Source organism: Magnolia sinica, chromosome 14 (genome assembly GCF_029962835.1).
Source record: "Magnolia sinica isolate HGM2019 chromosome 14, MsV1, whole genome shotgun sequence".
NCBI lineage: Eukaryota > Viridiplantae > Streptophyta > Magnoliopsida > Magnoliales > Magnoliaceae > Magnolia > Magnolia sinica.
This window is the reverse complement of record NC_080586.1, coordinates 49447959-49468698: the sequence shown is the minus strand read 5'-3', so window position 1 is coordinate 49468698 and position 20740 is coordinate 49447959. Positions and strand designations below refer to the sequence as shown.

At 40.2% G+C, this 20740-nt stretch overlaps 1 non-coding gene across 1 annotated transcript; it reads left to right on the top strand.

Annotated features, from left to right (window-relative positions):
* The first annotated feature begins 2562 nt into the window (after positions 1–2562).
* On the top strand, positions 2563–2671 carry LOC131226527 (small nucleolar RNA R71). Its single transcript, XR_009161903.1, has one exon. It is a non-coding gene; the product is annotated as a small nucleolar RNA R71 (small nucleolar RNA).
* Positions 2672–20740: the final 18069 nt, after the last annotated feature.

Here is a 20740-nt window from a genome sequence, read left to right as displayed (position 1 = left end):
CATAAATCTACTAATTAACTAGACTCTTTCCAAAAGACTATTTTATCTCTTGTCATATACTTAAATATATTTGCTTACAAAAAATATCAATCTTTAAAAAGAGTTTTGAAACTGAAAATTCTAAAATGTTTCAAGAATTTTTTCTCAACAACTAAGAAAATACTGATTAGATCTATCTAATCTCACCCACCAACCTAAAATTTATATTGTCCTCAATGTAAAAGATATATGCAATCAACATGAGACAAGGGAAATAAAAGAGTGAGTAAGGAGGATAGTACCTGAAGAAGATAACTGAAAAGGTTTGAAGTCTTCAATGTCTAAAGGGATTAGTATTAAACAAGAATAAAATTAAACTAAAGCAATCATAATCCTAATCTTAAGAAAGCAATAAATTCATAATCATAACTATCAATCATCCAAAGGCATTGGTTCTTTCTTTGGTAAGTATCTCAACAAATTTCTCAGCAAACCTTTTAACAAGATCATCCAAAAACCTACTTTAGAGTACGTTTGGATGTCTTGGACTGTCATCGTCTAGCGAAATTTGTGCACCTCATCAAAGAGTTCTTTCTTCTTGTCATGAAGCGTCCGAAGAATGTATGATTCACCTATGATAGAAAATTTTTCAATATTAATATACCATGATGAGTAAGAGATTTCAAACAGTTGAATATTAGAAAAGTTTTTAATCAGTGTAGTCTCCATTAAATATGAAGTATGAAACTTCAAGTTAGTATTCATCTCCTCCACTTGAATGGTAAACATTCAACATTGGTAGAAGGAGGGTTTTCAACGCAATTTTCTTCTTGGCTAGTGTCAGGCGCTGGGACACAATCTCGTAAGGCATTCACCATGTCTCTAATCATAGGATTGTTTGAATCTACGAAGTGTGCCAAACATACTTATAGAGGTTCGGTCGAAAGAGGCTCCTCATCTTTAAATATATCAATCATGATTACCTTATGGATCACATCCTCATCCTTTTATGGTTTATGCAAATTAAACACGTTCATTTTTAAGGTTATATTTTCAAAAGATATTTTCATGATCCTATTGTGGCAATTGCTTATCACATTAGCAGTAGCTAGGAATGGTCGGCCTAGTATTACAGGAATTTGAGTACTCACATTTATAACCGGATGTGTATCAAAGATAATGAAGTCTATTGGGTAGTAGAATTCATCAACTTAGATTAACATATCCTCTACCACACTTCTCCGTATCCTAGTAGAGCGGTCGGCCAATTGTAACGTTGTCTTGGTGGGTTTCAACTCACCAAGGCCCAATTACTCATATATCGAGAATGGTATCATATTGACACTTGCCCCAAGGTCTAAAAGTGCTTTATCAACCTGAAAGTTTCCTATTACGGATAAGATTGTAGGACTTCTGGGATCCTTGTATTTTGGAAGAGTAGTTTGATTTATAATGACACTCACTTGTTCAATCAAGAAGGCTTTCTTATGTATGTTCAACTTGCACTTTACCGTACATAGTTCCCTTAAGAATTTGGCATAAGATGGGGACTATTTAATTGCATCTAACAAGGGGATGTTGATCCTAACTTACTGGAAAACCTCCAAAATATCCTAATTTTTACTTGGTCATTTTGATATAGTGAGACGTTAGGGAAACGGTGCCACAAGCTTGTATTCCTGCATTGGTTCTTTGTCATGTGAAGCACTGCTAGATTCACCATCTTGCTTCGAGTCTTTGGACTCCTTAGGTTTCTCAACCTTCTTAGGAATCTCTTTGTCAATATCGTTTTCACTTCTCAAAGTGGTGATGGATTTAGCATGCTCCACATGTAGAGTTGAAGAGTTGGGATCACTTATCTCGAATTATCCCTTAGGGTTAAGTTTAGGTTGGGCCAGAAAGGTCCCTTTCTCCCTATCATTTAGTTGTGTCTCAATTCTTGCAACTGAAGTTCTGAGTTCATTTATGGCCTGCAGTTTCCCTTACATGAATGCATTTAATATATCCTCAAGAGTTCTCCTAGATGGAGTTACACTGGATGTATCTTGGGAATTATTGGTTACATTCGCAGTTGGTTCGTTCCTCTAACTAAAGTTTGAATGGTTCCACCAATCGGGAGTGTACATGTTAGACTTTGGTGCACTGAAGGGGCATTGATATGAATTTGTAACATTTGCTTAGGCATGCAACACCTCTTTGAATGAGGGAATTGTAGGACAATCCTTTGATAGGTGTATATCGCTTTCGCAAATACCGCATATGATTTTAACGGCTATTTTGGATAAGATGGCTTAATTCATTGATTCCAAAGCTTCAATATTCCTTGTGAGAGCCACCAACTGTTTACTAACATCTTCCTCCTCTCTGAGCACATGCACTCCCCTCACTCTTGGCATTATCCTGGGATTACTAGTTTGGTTAGATATATCCCACAATTGGGCATTTTCAGCTAGCATGATAAAGTAATCCCAAGCATCTTCTAATTCCTTGCTCATAAATTCCCTATTGCACATCATCTCTACGAATTGGCGCATATTTGGATTCAATACATTGTAGAAAAAGTTAATCATCCGCCAAATCCCATAGCCATGTTGTGGGCAAGCGAGAAGTAGGTCCTTGAACCGTTCCCAACACTCGAAAAAAGTTTCATCTTTTTTTTTTGGGAGAAGTTCATTATGTCTCTTATGAGAGTGTTGGTTTTATGATCTGGGAAGAACTTTATAAAGAACTCCTGATTCATCTTAGCCCATGTGCCAATGGATCTTAACCTTAATGAATAAAGTCATGATTTGGCCTTCTTTAAAAAGAATGAAAACAATTTTAGTCTAATGATGTCAGGAGGAACATTGTTAAAATGTATGGTTGTGACAATCTCATCAAATTCTTTCCTGTGCAAATATAAACTTCCTAAATCAATTCCATGGAAGTTATAAAGTAATTGGATCATCCCAGGTTTAAAGTCCAAGTTTCCTATGTTGGTTGGGAAAATCATGCAGGAAGGAGTACTTGTTCTCGCTGATTGCAAATAATCACGTAAGGTTCAAATTGGTGGAACTTGGTGTACCTCATTCTCATCACGCTCATCCTAATTGGCGGTGTATTCCGCATCGGATTCTCATCAAAGTATTGTTAAGTTTCAGTCATAGTTCCAAATGGTATTTTAAGAGTATTTAGATGTTTTCTAATTCGTCTATGGATTGTGAGCTTGTCAACTAAACCTCATTCACAAGTCTCAATGTATGGTCCCTTACCTACTTGGGCATGAACACACAAAACTCTAATTCTACCCCTAAGTCATAAGTCCTACAACAATTATGAAAGTAATTAGATGGGGAGAGGAAGGATGTTACCCATAGGAAAGAATTTGAACTATAATTAATAATCCTACAAAACTAAGTCAAGTGAACAATGTTAGCAATGTTAGAGGATCTAAACAAAACAAAATCTTAAAGAAAATTCATAAAGTTAGTTAGAAAATCCTAGAAATCTTAGGTTAGAGAAATTCAAAAAAATAAAAAATTTTGACCTAAAATAAAAATGAAACCTAGAACACTTAAACTTAATCATGTTCAGCGCCACTCCTAGGCAACAATATCAAAAACTTGTTCACAAACCCCAAGTGTAGGGTTGCGAAGTAGTAATAACTCGGTGAGACTGATGTCGAATCCATAGGGAGTGAGGAACACAGTCTATAACTACTCTAGGTCTAATGTGTTGCACTGGGTTTTAATCCGACGAAATAAAAAGAGTTTAAAACAATAAAGATAAAAGACTAAGGATCCAAGATTCCACTTATAGCAATTATAACATCAATTTACTATTTCAGTTGCGATAATTGAAGTCCTATCATATCCAATCAGAGGATAATTCGGTTAAACCCTTCATAAACATTAATAAGAATATGATTTCGATTGGTTGATTCTCTCATGAAGCATTCAGACATCAATCGTAGGGAATTAAAAGCAACTAAAGCACCCATAGGCGACATTAGATCAATCAATTATACAGATTGAATCCTTCTCTAATTCAGGCTAAATAATTGTTAAATCAAAGCATTCATTGTACCCGGAGTGCACAATGAATCCAGACATAAACAACTCAAATACTTAAAGTAAATTCAAACCAAATCGATTTAACACCATCATTCAAATTAATGTAATTGAACCCAATAAACTAAATATCAAAATTAACTATAAGCTTTATCCCTTGGCCTTAATTAAGAGATTAGCCAACCATAAATATGATTGAACTAAAACTCAAACAGAAAAGACATGAACACTAACTAGAACCGAAGGATTGAAAAGGACAGAGGACTCCTTGAAGCTCCACAACTCCCTGCTCTACCCCTTTTACTTTAATTTGTACTTAAAACTCCTAAAAGATCCCTTTAAATAGGATTTATTCGCATCAACTTCAATTTACGTAGTTATCGCAGCTTCGATGGCATCGAGCTCCCATCGAAGAGTCTGATTGAAATTGGAAAACTGCCCGACAATGAATTTCTGAATATGATTATTTTTACGATGCCATCGAACCTCCTTTAATGGGATCGAACTTGGCTTCGATGACATCGAACACTACTTTGATGGCATCGAAGGGTGCTCAAATATGTCCAGCAAGAAAATCGATTTTTCTCTGATTTTTGTGATGGGATCAAAGAGTGTCTTCGATGGCATCAAACACTTACTTTGATGTCATTGAACCTGTCTTCAATGGCATCGAACTGTCAATTTCTGTACTTCAAATTTTGACACTTCAATTTATTCAGTTTTCTTCCTTCTTCACTTGGTTTCCTTAGATTTTGGACTCTTGAATCTTGACCTCCAAAGATCCAATCATTCTTTTAGTATTTTTTTTAGCATTAATTCCATGCTTTAAGTATCCTTTTCTCCTTATCTCTCAAAATCACCTTCTAAGTGAAAACAGGTATAATCAGATCAATTAAGCACATTCACGTTTATAAAACCAGCGTATAATAGGGGAAAATATGTAATATTTCATACTCAACATTAATTTGATAGACGGAGTGGTTTTTTCCAGGTTTGCCCCACCACCATTTTAATAGAGGAGAAAGAGGGAGAGAGTAGCTGTTGTTACCACTAGTTACAAACAACATCCACAGATACTGTTACCTAGCACCAGAAGTAGTCGACACTGCATGGTTTGGAGGTCCATAGAGTGGGGCCCACTAGTGGACCCACCATGATGTCTATGTTTAATCAACATCATCCATCCAATTTTTCAGGTCACACTAGGTGTTAGTCCCAGAAATTAGGCCGATCCAAATCTTAAATAGACCACATCACGAGGAATGGTGGGCCTGGGAAACCACCACCTAGCGTTGGTGACGCTTGCGTGCTGGGCCGTGGGGAGTGGGGTCCCCACTCGTGGAACCCACCATAATGTATTTGTTTAATCCACACTATCCATTTGTTTCCCCAAATTACTTTAGGCCATGGGTAGAAAAATGAAGAAGATCCAAATCTTAGGTGGGCCACATCGCAGGAAACAATTCCTGGTGTTAAAACCTTCCAAGGCCCACCATTATGTTCCTATTCATCCAAATCTGCCCAAGTTAGGGCTCATTAAGCCCCTCATGAGCTGGCCAATCCGATGGATAGATTGGATCATTTAAGTGGACCCTGCTTAGATGGGGATATATATATATATATATATATATATATATGTATATATGCTATCTTATAAATCTAGCACCCGGAGTTGTCGAATTTTGTTATGCTAAACTACTTAGAATCTGTATCATGTTTTGATAAGATGGATAGATCAACTTCATACATTGTGAGTCATCTTCGTCACGCCAAACTTTTCTATGTATTCAAGTTGAAGAACGTTATTGAAGTTTAGGCATTACAACTTCAAGTGTAGGAACAAAAGTTGAAGGCTCAAGTTCAAGTTGAAAGCTCATTGTTACTATTTTAAAGAATTAAGAACTCAAGCCCTAGCTTAAGCTCAAGTTTAAGATTTGGAACACAAGCTTCATGTATTTCAAGTGAATAAGTTACCGAAACGATCGATGTTTTGATGGTTCAAACTCACAAACAAGGTATCGATGACCCTAGATTGACCATAGTTAGTTCATATTCATTGCATATTTTATTTGGGTTATTACATAAGTTTATAGGTCATTTCCTCGACTAGTCCTAGTCTTTGTTCGACTAGTCCAAGCACTGGCTCGACCAGTCCAAGAAGTTTCTCGACCAGTCTAAGATTTGTTGTGAATTTTTAAAATTTTTTGTTGGACCCTCGACCAGTCGTGGAGACTGCTCGACTAGTCACTGAACAGTGAGTGACCAGTCCTGAAGTACTCGACTCAAAGTCCAGTAAGGTTTTTTAGTCCCACTCGACCAGTCGAGTAACGATCTTATCTTATTGCGCTAGAAACTTTGAAATGTGGTTGGTCCTTTGACCAGTCGAGTGAACGGTATTTTCACCTATAAATAGAGGACGAATCTCAAAGTTTTTCATTTATTCCAAGCATAATCAAGCCATCACTCTGAGAGATAAGTTCCTACATTTCTTAGCCTATATTGTGTTCATTTTAGATTCTCTTAAATAGCTTTTTGTATTTGATTTTATGATCTCCATTCAACTCTATTTCATTAAAGAAAGGAATTATGATTTTACCATCTTTGAGATCAAAATCAAATCAAGCTAGCCCAGGTTGATTTAATTTAAAAATCATTTAGACCTAGAACCCTTTCATTTATGAGACTAAACATTGAACATCTTCGTCTACATCGGATTGGTTCTACCGGGCTTCATCAGAAGGAGAATCTTCAGATAAGTACAATTTAATTTTGTGTATCTTTTGTGGTTTGTGAGATTCAGTCAAGAAAATCTCATTTTTAGTTTTGTTTGAGATAAGCTAGAAAATTTCAAAGTGTGGGGTTTTTATAATTGTGTAAGCCCATCTAAAAACACAATTGTGAAGGTTTTAAGGTGAACCTTGGAAAACCTTATTTGATAGTGAAAGCCAATATCCCGTGGGAGAGGATGTTTGTAGTGGAGTAGTTGTGTGGCTATTTTTCAAACAGTTGGTGTACACACATGAACCACTATAATTCTCGGTATTTGGTGGATGTTTATGGTGATGTATGTGTGGTGCTGAATGTTGTAATTTCCTTTTATGCACTTGTGTTGAATGTTGTAATAATTTAGATTATTTCCTTTGCCTCCTTCTAAGTTTGAGTTTTTGATACTTACAAACGTTATAGAAATCAGGTTGTCCTATCATAAACCTTGGTTTTTGGTGTAAGGTTGTCCTTAGAACTCAATTTGTATCGACCTCTCAATACTTGTGCATTTGAGGTTGCTTATAATTGTGCTATCTATCTTTATTTATCTTTGTAATTTCGCATTTATTTTTTATTTTGGCATAGTCCTATTCACCCCCCCCCCCCTCCTTAGGACTTTAAGCTCGGCCTTTTCAAGTGGTATCAGAGCCTAATAGCTCATTTTTATTATTTGGATTCATTTCCTGAACTAACCGATCTGAGCTTATAAGATGTCAAATTTTGATAGCCTCTCGATTACTAGGCCTTCACCTTTTGATGGCTCCAATTATGCCTATTGGAAAGCTAGAATGAGGATATTTTTGAGGTCCATAGATGAGAGCGTGTGGCAAGCCACAGTGACAAAATGGAACCCACCCACATTTGAAGTTCTAAGCACTAATGGAACTAAGTCTGTTGTAGTTACACCTTGTTATTCATGGACCACTCTTCAGAAAAATGAGAGCAGTGCCAATGCAAAGGCTTTAAATGCAATCACTTACGCACTATCACCAGATGAATTCAAAAGAATTATATCTTGTGATACTGTAAAGCAAGCCTAGGATATCTTGTAAATGACACATGAGGGTACGACTATAGTCAAGAAATCTAAACTTCAAATCCTCACCATTAAGTTTGAGGAAATATAAATGGAAGAAAGTGAAACTTTCATGGACTTCTATACTAAGTTAAATGATATAGTCAACTCTATGTGGGGACTTGGTGATAGCATCCCAGAAAGTAGAGTCTGTGCAAAGATACTGCACTCATTGCCTGATAGGCTCAATTCTAAGGTGACTGCTATTCAGGAACTTTGTGATACGGATAACATGCAGGTTGAAGAACTAGTTGTTAACCGGATCAAAGAAATGTGGTGATAGATCTGGTTTGGGCTACAATAAGAATACGCTTCTTAAATGTAAGACTACTCCTCCTAAGTTTGTTAAAGGGGAGTCCTCTAACTCAAAAGGGAAAAGTCTAAATCAAAATAATTTTAAAAATCCTAAAACTTTTCAGGCTATAAAACATAAAAGCAACCATATCAATTATAGAAATCAAAATCATAACCCCCTTAGCTGAGAAAATTGTAAATTTACTCAAGGAGCTTCTAAAATCTAACTCGAATGCTAGAATATATAACAACTACAAGCGTATAAAAACCAACAATGCTCCAAAACCCAAAACAGTAATGAAACGGGTCCCTAAGGTTGCTTGTCTGGTTGCCCACACTGCTTTCAAGGCTTCGAATCAATCAAAGTAGTACCTAGACAATGGTTGCTCTAGACACATGACAGGTAACAAAGATTTGTTCACCAATCTCAAAGATATGACTGATGGTTCAGTCACTTTCGGTGATGGTAGTAATTACATAATTGTTGGCCAAGGTACGGTTCAACTCTTTAATATTCCTTCATTTGAGAATGTTTTGTTTGTAGAGGGCCTCAAGCATAATCTCTTAAGCATTTCTCAAATTTGTGATAATAAACATAGCGTCAAATTCACCAATCAAGGGTGTGAGACTTCTAATGATAATGGTTTTGTGATATTGACTAGTTGCAGAACATTTGAGAACTGCTATATAGTCAGTAATTCAAGCTTGTCTAAGTTATCATGTTACATGGTCCAAACCAATGAGACCGATCTATGGCATAAACGCCTGGGATATGTACACTACCATAATCTTTATAGACTGAGCAAAGGTGAAGTAATAAGAGGTCTACCCAAGTTAAAGAAAATGGATAAAATTTGTGGCAAATGTCAAATTAGAAAACAAACTAAGAGTGCTCACAAGAAAGTGAGCTCCAGTGCCACATCTAAACCCCTTGAACTCATTCACATGAATCTTGTTGGACCTACTAGAACGGAGAGTTGAGATGGTAAGAAATATATTCTGGTAATAGTGGATGACTTTACCAGGTTTACATAGGTAGTTTTCATGAGAGAGAAATCTGAAACTCTCGATGAAGTGAAAAGGATACTCAAGCGTATCCAAACTGAGAAGGAATCACATGTTACTAAAATACGTAGTGATTAAGGATCCGAATTTGATAATAGCAGTTTTGAGGAGTTCTGTAGCAATCACTGGATATCGCATGAATTTTCTGCTCCTAAGACACCTCAATAGAATGGGGTTGTTGAAAGAAAAAATCGTGTGCTTCAAGAGATGGCTAATGTTATGTTAAATAGCATGAAACTTCCTAAAAATCTTTGGGCTAAAGCTATGAACACTGCTTGTTATATTATTAACTATGTATATACTAGAAAATCAAATAATAAGACTGCATATGAATTGTGGTTCAATAAGAAGCCAATAGTCAAATACTTTCGAGTTTTTGGCAGCAAATGCTATATTCTATGTGACCAGAAAATTTTGAGAAAATTCGACACTAAAAGTGACAAGGGTATTTTCCTAGGATATGCACTAAACAGTCGAGCATATCGTGTTCTCAATAAGAGGACCGGTGTAATTCAAGAATTCATTAACGTAGTTATAGATGATAACCTAAATACACTTGTCTCTAGTTCAGAAGATGTGAAGTCTCTTTATTTGATAAATCAGACTCTTCATCTAGTCAAAATGACATTGAACTATGGTCAGTTAAAGACCATATAACTGATCAAATACTTAGGAACCCTCTCACTGGTGTGCACACTCGTAGACAACTAGAAAACATTTGTAACTATGTGTGCTTCACTTCCTAGATTGAGCTGGCCAATGTAAAAGAAGCACTTACTGATGAAAACTGGATTGTAGCTATGCAAAATGAACTTAATCAATTTGTAAGAAACGATGTATGGCATTTGGTTCCTAAACCTGATGATAAACATATAATTGGAACTAAGTGGATCTTTAAAAATAAGTCTAATGAATTAGGTAATATTATAAAAAACAATGCTAGACTGGTTGTACAAGGGTACACTCAGATAGAAGGCATCAATTATGATGAAACCTTTGCCCCAGTAGCTTGTCTTGAATCTATCAGACTGTTCATATCCATTGCTTGTTACAAAAATTTCAAAATCTATCAAATGGATGTCAAGAGTGCTTTTTTGAACGGTGATCTGCATGAGGAAGTATATGTAGAACAGCCTAAGGGTTTTGAAGACACTAAACATACTGATCATGTTTATCACTTGAAAAAGTCACTCTACAGATTAAAACAAGCTCCCAGGGCATGGTACAAAAAGTTGACTAAGTTTTTACCGAGTTATAATTTTGTAATGGGGAGTGTTAATAAGACACAGTTTGTAAAGAAACACAATGATCACATTCTAATAGTACAGATATATGTTGATGACTTTATCTATAGATCTATTAGTTCTAATGTCATACCCCAAACTCAGAAACCGAGCTCACAAAATTCTTGATCGCCGAATCCGGTGCTGATAGCCTCCGTAGTACTCCCATTTTCGGCTCCCAGTGTTCATATGTCAGGTTCTGATTGTCACGCCCCAAACTCAAAAACTGGGCTCAGAAAACTCCCAATCGTCGAATCCTTGCTGACGGCCTCTGTAGTACCCCATTCTCGACTCCTGACACCTATTTATGAGGTTCCGATCCTGGGATCCTATAAGGAGGATTTTCAACGTCAGTTTGATTCATAATAAGCATGACCAAAGGCATAACCCACAAACAACAACCAAAAACTCCATCACATTTCCAATATGATAAAAAAAACTTATAGGTACAATGTGTATAAAGGGAAATACAATAATGATAGATAAAAGCTCTAAGATGATCTGCCATGTGCTCAAGCCTCAGCGCTGCTGCGATCCAACGTCACCTGCATGTAACGGTTGTGCATAAGCTTATGGAAAGCTTAGAGGGTGGTGAAAGTGTGCGCAATGTAGTAATATAATTATGCAATATTAGAGTAATGCAGAATATGCTGATGAATACATGAATACTATTGGTCGTACCAAGGCCATGCGATGTAAGGCATGAATGATGTCAGCCATACCAAGGCCATGCGATGTGAGATGCAATTCAAGCACACCAGTCCTCATCTGAGTCTATATACCAATACAACTCATCTCTGGAATATCACCGGGGTCTATTGCACTCCAAACCAGATTACCACCCCATCGCACACAACAGGTGAGTGGAAAAGACCTCACTATTCGCCTGCCAATATCAGGCTCGGCTTGTCGATAGCGGACCCATTCCTCGAGCTGGTCAAACTCAGCCTAGCTTTGCCCCCTCCTCTTGGGTGGGTAAAGCCGCATCCCTTCCAACTGACCACGACACAATGGAAAGCGCGACCTTCTGGTAATCGGCACTCGACACTCATGCATCCACTCGGTATAGACATTGGAGCAACCTCCTGGTACCATAAGGGTTTAGGGACTTTCACCCAGGGATATTTATAACACCCCATGTAGAACAAGATTTTCGATGTCCAATCCTGCCAACCACGATATGCTTGTGGAGGCCCCGACCCTAATGTCACTAGGGTATATAGTATACATGTCACACAATGCGAGATGCATGAATCACACAATCCAGTCATACAACAAACATGCACGTACCGCGCCCTCATGTGGGTAACTCCCCTTACCAAGGAATCCCATAACAATCTGCCCACTGGCAGGTGTTATGATCAATCACTCTTCATATCAAGCATATAGATGGTGCGTATGAGCATGTATCATGATGCTATGTTATCATATACTCATAATCGGTACCGATAACCGGCACTGATAATCGGCATCGACCTCGATAATCGACACCAATAATCAACATCGATAATCGGCATCGGCCTCGATAATCGGCACCAATAATCAGCATCAATAATTGGCGTTGATAATCGGCCTATAAGTAAGGCGGGGTCCATATATGAACAGCCGATCGAACCATAATATAAAGATCGGCCCTCAACCGTGGTTAAATCCAATCTGATAGCACGGAGCCATCTGTCTATAGCGAATGGGGCCCACTTATTTGGGTTAACCTACTTAGAGAATGGTGCGAATGGGCCTAACAAGGCCTAAGGGAAGGTCACAATGAGGACATCTAACCATCATTGCCCATCAATGTGGACATCTAACCAACATTGCTCCCAAGGGGTGGCCTACATAAGGGATTCATACACAACGTAACGACCACACATACATCACATTGGGCCTCATTCATGGGCCTCTCATATATCGCATTGGGCTTCGTATAAGGCCCTTAAACATATCACAATGGGCCACGCCCATGGGCTTTAAATACATCACAATGAGCCTCACCCATGGGCCTTGAATACACCATAATGGGCTGCACCCATGGGCCTTAGATACATCTCAATGGGCCGCGCCCATGGGCCTCAAATACATCACAATGGGCCTTGCCCATGGGCCTCCAACCTATCGCAATAGGCCTCATTAAATGGGTCGTAAATGCATCACCATGGACCTCATGTGTGGGCCTCATAGTCGCACCAATGGTCCTCAATGGGCTTGGACCACACCAAAATCATTTCAATAGTTGTAGGTGTAACATGTGTATCACTGTACATTATCAATCTATGGGGCACATGACCCATTAATGATGACTAGCACTGCCCAAACGTTGCTCAGTGCGTCCAAACATTAGACAGTACCGTCCAAACATTGTCCAGCACCATCTAGCATAATCTGGATGGTGTGGATGAAATAATACATCATGGTGGTGTCCACGTGGTGGCCCACCAGAAATTGAATCTGCCTTAGTTTAGTCCCCATCCTTAAAACGAGCTTGCCAATGGATGGACGGTTTGGATGGAACACATCCACATGTGGGACCCACAGAAATTGCTGACGTTAGTCAGCAGATGGGTCCCACCATCTAGACGGCTTGGATATCACGTCCACATCATGGAGGGGACCCATCATTCAAATGGATGGACGGCTAGGATGCAAGGTGGGTCCCACCATCTGGACGGCTTGGATATCACGTCCACATCATGGAGGGGACCCACCGTTCAAATGGATGGACGACTAGGATGCAAGGTGGGTCCCATGTGCATAGAACACATACATCAGAGGTGGTCATGGAGTTCACTGACTTGAATTAGCATTGGGACTCACGTCCCTGGCAGATGGATGGTTTGGATTGAAAACAATGAACGGTGTGTATATATCACACACATCAAGATCAGACCCACCGTCCTAGCCCATGGACGGTGGGGATATACAACATATATCAAGGTGGGGCCCACGCTGCTGGGTGACGTCAATACAACAGCTATACAACTGCTGTAAATGTACACCAGCCAGTCCCCTTTCCCCAAAACAGGTGGGTCCCACATGGGGCCCACACGTACAAACAAACACCCATATGTATATATATATATATGTATATATAATATAATATTATATCATATTATAATATTATAATATAATATAATATTACAATATATACATACCATATACATACATACATACATACATACATATATATATATATATATATATATATATATATATATATATATCCAGTGTCCAACCCACCGTCCAGCAAGATGATGCACATACATCATGGTGGTCCCATGAAGTGGGCCACTAGATTTGGATCAAACTAATATTTATCTTTCCCTTTCATCCGGGCCTGTGTGACCATCCGGTCATGCAGGCCCCAAATCAGGATCAAGGTGGCCCACTAGTTGGATGGCATGGGTAAAATACACACATCATAGGTGGGTCATGATCATAGAAAGAGAGAGAGGGAGTGAAAGAGAGAGAGAGATCGGAGATGACGGAGGGGCCCCGCCACTATGGGGCCCTCTTGGATATAAGCATACATCAAGGTGGGTCCCACCATATGTGGGCCTTTAAATCACAAAAATGTGGGTCCAAGATCACCCACCATCCACTTCTTCTTGGCTCCTTGGAAAGGTAGTCTCCTTGGCTTCGATCATAATGGAAGATGATAAGGAATGAAGGGTTGAGATGGGAGATGAGAGGGCAGGAAGTAGGCCACACTAAAGCTTCTCCATGAGAGCTTGGGAAGCTTGGACGTGGGATATTTTTGGTTGCTTGGAAATGGGTTTAAGAAATGAGAGAGAGAGGGTTGTAAGCAGAGAGAGAGATGGGTGATGGAATGATGGATGGGAGATAGGGATGGGTTGTGTAAGAAATTGTTGACTTTTGGGGTAGCTTGTGTAAGAGAGGTATGGGTTGTGATGGGTCGAGTAATGTGTTGAGTGATGGGTTGAGTGATGTAGTACTTGACTTGTACTTGACATTTGATGGGATTGATTGATTGATTGATGTGACATTTTAGGTAGAGATTCTTTCATAATTGCAAATGCGCGGCGTTTTCCTCGAACTGAACGTGGGCCCACATATCCTGGCTTGGGTATCACCTCGGTGCACGAGACACGGCATCAGAACCACCATGACGGCGTGGTCATTAGGGTACAAGTCTCGGGTTGGGTCGACTCAAGTTAACAACATGTGACTCAGGGTCGTGTGCAAATGCCAGGTATAGGTCGCAGGTTGCCGGAATTCGACAGGGAGGATCGCGGGGATCTACAGAATGGTAAGGACTAAGATACGGGTCTTACACCAATCCTGGGATCCTACAAGGAGGATTTTTCAATGTACATTTATCTCGTAAGAAGCATAACCATAAGTTTACCTAAATTACAAAGGCAACATCATCATCACATATCCATTAATATAAACACTTGAATACAATGCTGAAAGAGAAATACATATGTTAAAATTAAAGCTCCAGAAGTCAGTACATGCTCCAAGCTCCACGCTGCTGTAACCTAACATCACCTGCATGCATCTATTGTGCATAAGCTTATAGAAAGCTTAGAGGGTGGTGTAAGTGTATGAGCAGTACATGCGTGCTCAAAATGTAATATAATAGTAAATGAAAATACTGGTAAGTCCACGAACCATTCAATATCAGAGTAAGCAGAAATACAGACAAGTCCATAAAAATATCATCAACCTCATGTAGGATATGCGATGAAAAGACATAGGAAGCTAATGTCATATACTGAGAAAGTAATGTAAATCGGCTATGTAATGTGGAAACATAATGAACCAGATATCAGATATTGAGGATGCAATACAATATGCAATTCGGAAGAGCTACGAATACCATCAGCATCATCTAGGTCATATAAATGTAGAAACATAACAACCTAAAATGTCATATGCTGAGGATGTAATGCAATATGTAATATGTGGTGTGAATGAAATGACCAAGCTGTAATGTGAAGTCGGGATGATAGTACGCGGTATCGCAGGCTATGGGGCCAATCACAAAGTACTTCTATCCAAACCAGTCTCATACATAAATTTGGATAGATAGACTCAATGTGGTAAGCTCCTGATCTCAAGTTATTCGAGCGCCTCAATTGAAATCCCGACAATTGTGAAAGTACACATAAAAATTAGTTGTGCACCACCAGCCCGAGTGGATACTGAATGAATGAATGAATGAATATAATGCTAAGTATACAACTCCTGCTCCATAAATCAGTACTGTACATCTCTGGGATCATCACCAGGGTCTAGTACACTTTACGCAACCTACCACCCAATGAAGCGCACAACTGGATAAGTGGAAGAGACCTCACTATCCGCCCGCCAATATCGGGCCCGGCTCGTTGATAGTGAACCCATTCCTCAAGCTGGTCAGACTCAGCCTAGCATTGCCCACTCCCTTAGGTAGGTAAGGCCACACCACCTCCCAACTGATTACGACACAGCGGGAGACGCGACCTACTGGTATACGGCCCTCATGCGCTCCTATATATCTACTCGGTCTCGACGATGGGGTGTCTTCTGGTACCAAGAGGATTTAAGAATTTTCACCCAGGGCCATCTATGACGGCTCGATGCTAGTAACAGATTTTCAGTGTCCCATCTGGCCATCCACGACATGCCTGTGGAGGCGACGACCCTGATGTCGCTAGGGAGTATAGTAATCCCAGCACACAATGCAAGATGCATGAGTCATACAATCCAGTTATGCATCAATCCTGCGCATACCGTGTGCTCATATGAGACAATCTTCACTTATCAGGGAGTCTCATAACAACCTACCCAATGACATATGTTATGGTCAACCACATCTCATAATAAACACGTAGATTATGCATATGGGCATGTATCATGATGCTATGCTGTCATATACTCATAATCGGTATCGACAATTAGTACCGATAATCGGCATCAATAATCGGCCTTGATAATCAGCTTATACAATCAGCCGAATAATCGACCTCGACAATCGGTTTCGACAATCAAAATCAGCCTCGACAATGGGAATCGGCCTCAATAATAGGCCTCGACAATAAGAATCGACCTCGATAATTGGCCTCGACAAACAGAATCAGCAATTGGAATCGGCCTCGACATTCGAAATCAACCTCGACAATCAGTCTCGACAATCGAAATCGGTTTCGATAATTGGAATCATCCTCGATGATCAGAATCGGCCTCGACAATCGGAATCAGCTTAGTCAATCGGAATTAACCTCGACAATTGAAATCGGTAATCAGTCTAACAAAGGGCCTAAGGGAATGTCACAATGTAGACAATTAACCATCATCGCTCATCAATGTGGACATTTAACCAACATTGCATCCCAAGCAGTGGCCCACATAGAGCTAAACAGAAAGTGGGCCCATAACCTCACACAAAGGCCTAATATACATCATAATTGGCCTCATACAAGGGCTACATACACATCACTATGGGCCGCATCACATGGTCCTAATACACATCACGGTGGGCCGCATCACATGGGCTGCAACCCATGGGCCTCAAATACAACAAGTGGGCCGCATCAATGGGCCTCACCAATGGACCTCATATGCACAACAGGTGGGCCCTGCTCATGAGCCTCAAATACAACATGTGGGCCTTACACATGGGTCTCGTATGCATCAAATGAGCCACGTATCTGGGTCTCGAATACATCAAATGGGCCACGCGTCATGGGCCTAATACACGTCATAATGGGTCGCACAATAAGGGCCTAATATACATCATAATGGGCCTCGTGTTCATCAAGTCGGGCCTCATCATATGGGCCTCATATACACCAAGTGGGCCGTACCAATGGGCCTCATACATCACATCAGGCCTCACCACTTGGGCCTGATATACCTCACATATGGGCCTCAAATATACATCAAGTGGGCCGCATTAATGGGCCATAAATATATCACATGGGCCTGATTCAAAGGCCATAAATACATCACGACGGGCCTTACACAAGGGCATTATCATATCGGGGTGGGCCCTGTACATTCTAAATGGGCTCTAACACACATCATCTGGGCCTCATGCGGCAGCCAAAATGAATGGACGACGTAGTTGTGAAGTACATTAAAGTGGGTCCCATCTTCAAATGGACGGTGAGAATACAACGTATACATCATGGTGGGCCACACCTGTCCAGCAAATGGAATGGACAACGTGGCTGAAAATACATAACATCAAGGTGTGCTCCATAGCAGACGGACAGTGTGGAATATATTACATAATCAAGGTGGGTCCCACCTGCCCACACATGTCACACGTGTGGGGTGGGCCTACTCCATCAAACAGATGGACGGTATGAATAAAACACATACGTTAGGTGGAGTCCCATCGTCCTTTGCTGGTGGATAGTGTGGATATACTTCACATACATCATGGTGGCTAGTGGGAGATATTTCAGCCAATCCACTTCCATATCAGGTGGGCCCCACGTGTGGCCCACCCCATATAATATAATACATTATTATTATATATACATATAAATATATAGCTTTAAAAAAATGTAAGACCCGACCTGAGTTTCTGCATGTGCCTGTGTGTGTGTGAGTATGAATTTTATTTCTTGTAGTCCCACGGTCTTACCGGTCGAATTCTGGTGACTCATGACCCTCGGATTGTGTTTGCGGTCATCCTTGAGTCCGGTCACGTAGACTCGACTCGGATCGACCCGAGACCTATGCCACCTTGTTCGCATCATTGCTGCGGTTCCAACGATGTGTCTTGTGCATCCATCCAACTTATGGATCAAAAGTTATGAGCATTACATAATATGGATCTTGATCATGTGGCCCACTTTTGTGCAAATGCATGTGGGTCACCTCCATGGCATAATTCCCCATGCACACCACACGCACACACACACTACACAATCCTATAGAATAACACCACCCACTCAAGTCACTACCCAAGCCTAATCTAAAACCTACAAGATAGTAATCTCCTCCCATAGCCATCATTACTTTCTTACAAACTCATGATGACTTTTCTTTCTCTCTCCTTATCTTTCCTTCCCTCTCATTTTCTTCCCTTAAGCTAGCAATTCCTCTCCCTCCAACGTCCATATTTTTCTCTCTTCTCCAGCCCCCTAACCCCCATCATACTCCCAATCCCTCCATTATAACTAGATCTCCACCATTGAAATCCATTCCTTGCTCCAAGAGCTTCATGGAGTAGAAGTTTGGGAGTGAGATCGCAAGTGGGCAACTATGATCTTGCTGATTTGATTTTCTAGCTTTAAATCTTCTTACTTTTTCTTGTGTGGATCATATGGGACCCACCAATCCATGGTGGGGATCCCATTTGACCCCATGGATGTGGTCCTTTGGCCCATCCTATATGTATATCATGATACATGATAGGACCATTCGCCATGGACGCCATCATGATGTGTATCATCTACTTCATTTTAAGGGCATCTAGACCCTAGAAGTCATGTTGGGATGGCATCCCAACCACCCATTCTAGTCATAGATCATGCATACATTAGTTTAATGTTGCATGTTCAATTAACATAGTTGTACGGTTGAGATTGATTCTTGGGAGGGCCCATTAGTGGCGGGGCCCTACCCCATGGCCGGATTACCTTTTTCTTCTTCTCTTTTCTTTGATGTGTGGATGATGATGTGAGTGTGGCCCACTTGGTGGGCCTAGGATGTCCCAAAAAAATCCAGCAAGGTGGGACGCCCCTACCACCCAACTCCATGATCCTTGGACACCTTAATCAATATATGCAAGTGTCCTAGTCTTAGTCCATGATCTGGACATATGTGGGGCCCACTAAGGAGCACACCCTTTTATTGCTGAGATTATTGAGATATAGGCTGATATGTCTAGCCATGATTGCTGTCCCAAAAAATCTGGATTGTTGCATGGACTGTCATATTCAATGTTTGGCATGGATTTTGGATCATGATTTTCACTATTTTTCTTATGATTATGGATTTTAATGAGAAGGTGTAGACCCCACCTTGAGATGTGGTGGGTCACACCTCAGATGGCCCATGAAATGGTACCCAAAAAGGGAGGCCCATAGGAGTGGGCGGTCCACCTTGTTGGGTTATCCAGCCCACATGTATGAAGGGAAAAACACAAACTTCAGCTTGATTTCTCTGAGGGGTGGGCCAATTTTGTGGACCCCACCTTAGTGTATTTTATGAGAAATACTAAACATCCACTTTCTCCCTCCTAGATGAAGTTTGGGCCCACCTTATTAGATAAACAATGCATGGACAACAACATTTCACCCTGGATAGATTGTAATTCCGAATTTAATTAAAATACTTTTGAGTATCCAAAAATCATGTAAATTTACAGGGAGGTGGTCCACCCGTGGTAGGACACACCCACCAAATTTTAGGGTTAACGGACCCTTTTGCACACCGTGGCAAGGGCTGGACCGACCCACCACGTTGGGACATCCAGATTAACCAGATTTTCTAGATAGTCTGTTTTATTTAAATTAATTAAAATAATTATGACCGTCTAAAAATTGAAAAATTTCATGGAGGTGTGTCCCACCATGGAAGTACCAAACTAAAAATTTTCAAGGCCATTGGGCCCCTATACCAACCGTGGTGTGGCCTGGAGTTGCCCACCAAGCTAGGACGCCCAGGCTGGGGCGTCCAACCTTGGTTGGCCATCCAGGCCACTTTGTGGGCCCACCTTAATGTATTTTATATCCCACCATTCATCCATGTGGGGTCTATAGGGGTAGTGATCATCCTTCCTCGATATTTTTTATTTTTGGGGGTCCATTGGATGAGTTTTTGGGCCAAATACCTAGGCCCATAAAGCTGCCTACACATGGGACGCCCAGCCCATTAAGCTACTGCTGGATGTCCACTCCAGCAGCATAGCCCATCTGATTTATGTGTTTAATCCACTCCCTTTATCTGGTGGACCCGCCTGCGACATGTATGGGCTACCAGGAATTAAAATAAACATATAATTTAATTAAATTTTAAATTTCTAGCAATGCCAGATTGTGGGAGGGCTGAAATTTCAGCAATAGGCCCATTGTTACTGCACATAAATGGATGTTTTGGGGCAGCATGGTCCACCAAATTTGGGAATATTATTACATATATCTTGCCCTATTTTAGTCATATTTTGGGCTTAATTAGTGCATATTTAAGGCCTATTCCAATTGGGTTTTATTGGACTAGTCTTCTTAGTTATTTGTTGGTTTTTCCTAGGCCCATTGTCTTGAAACTTT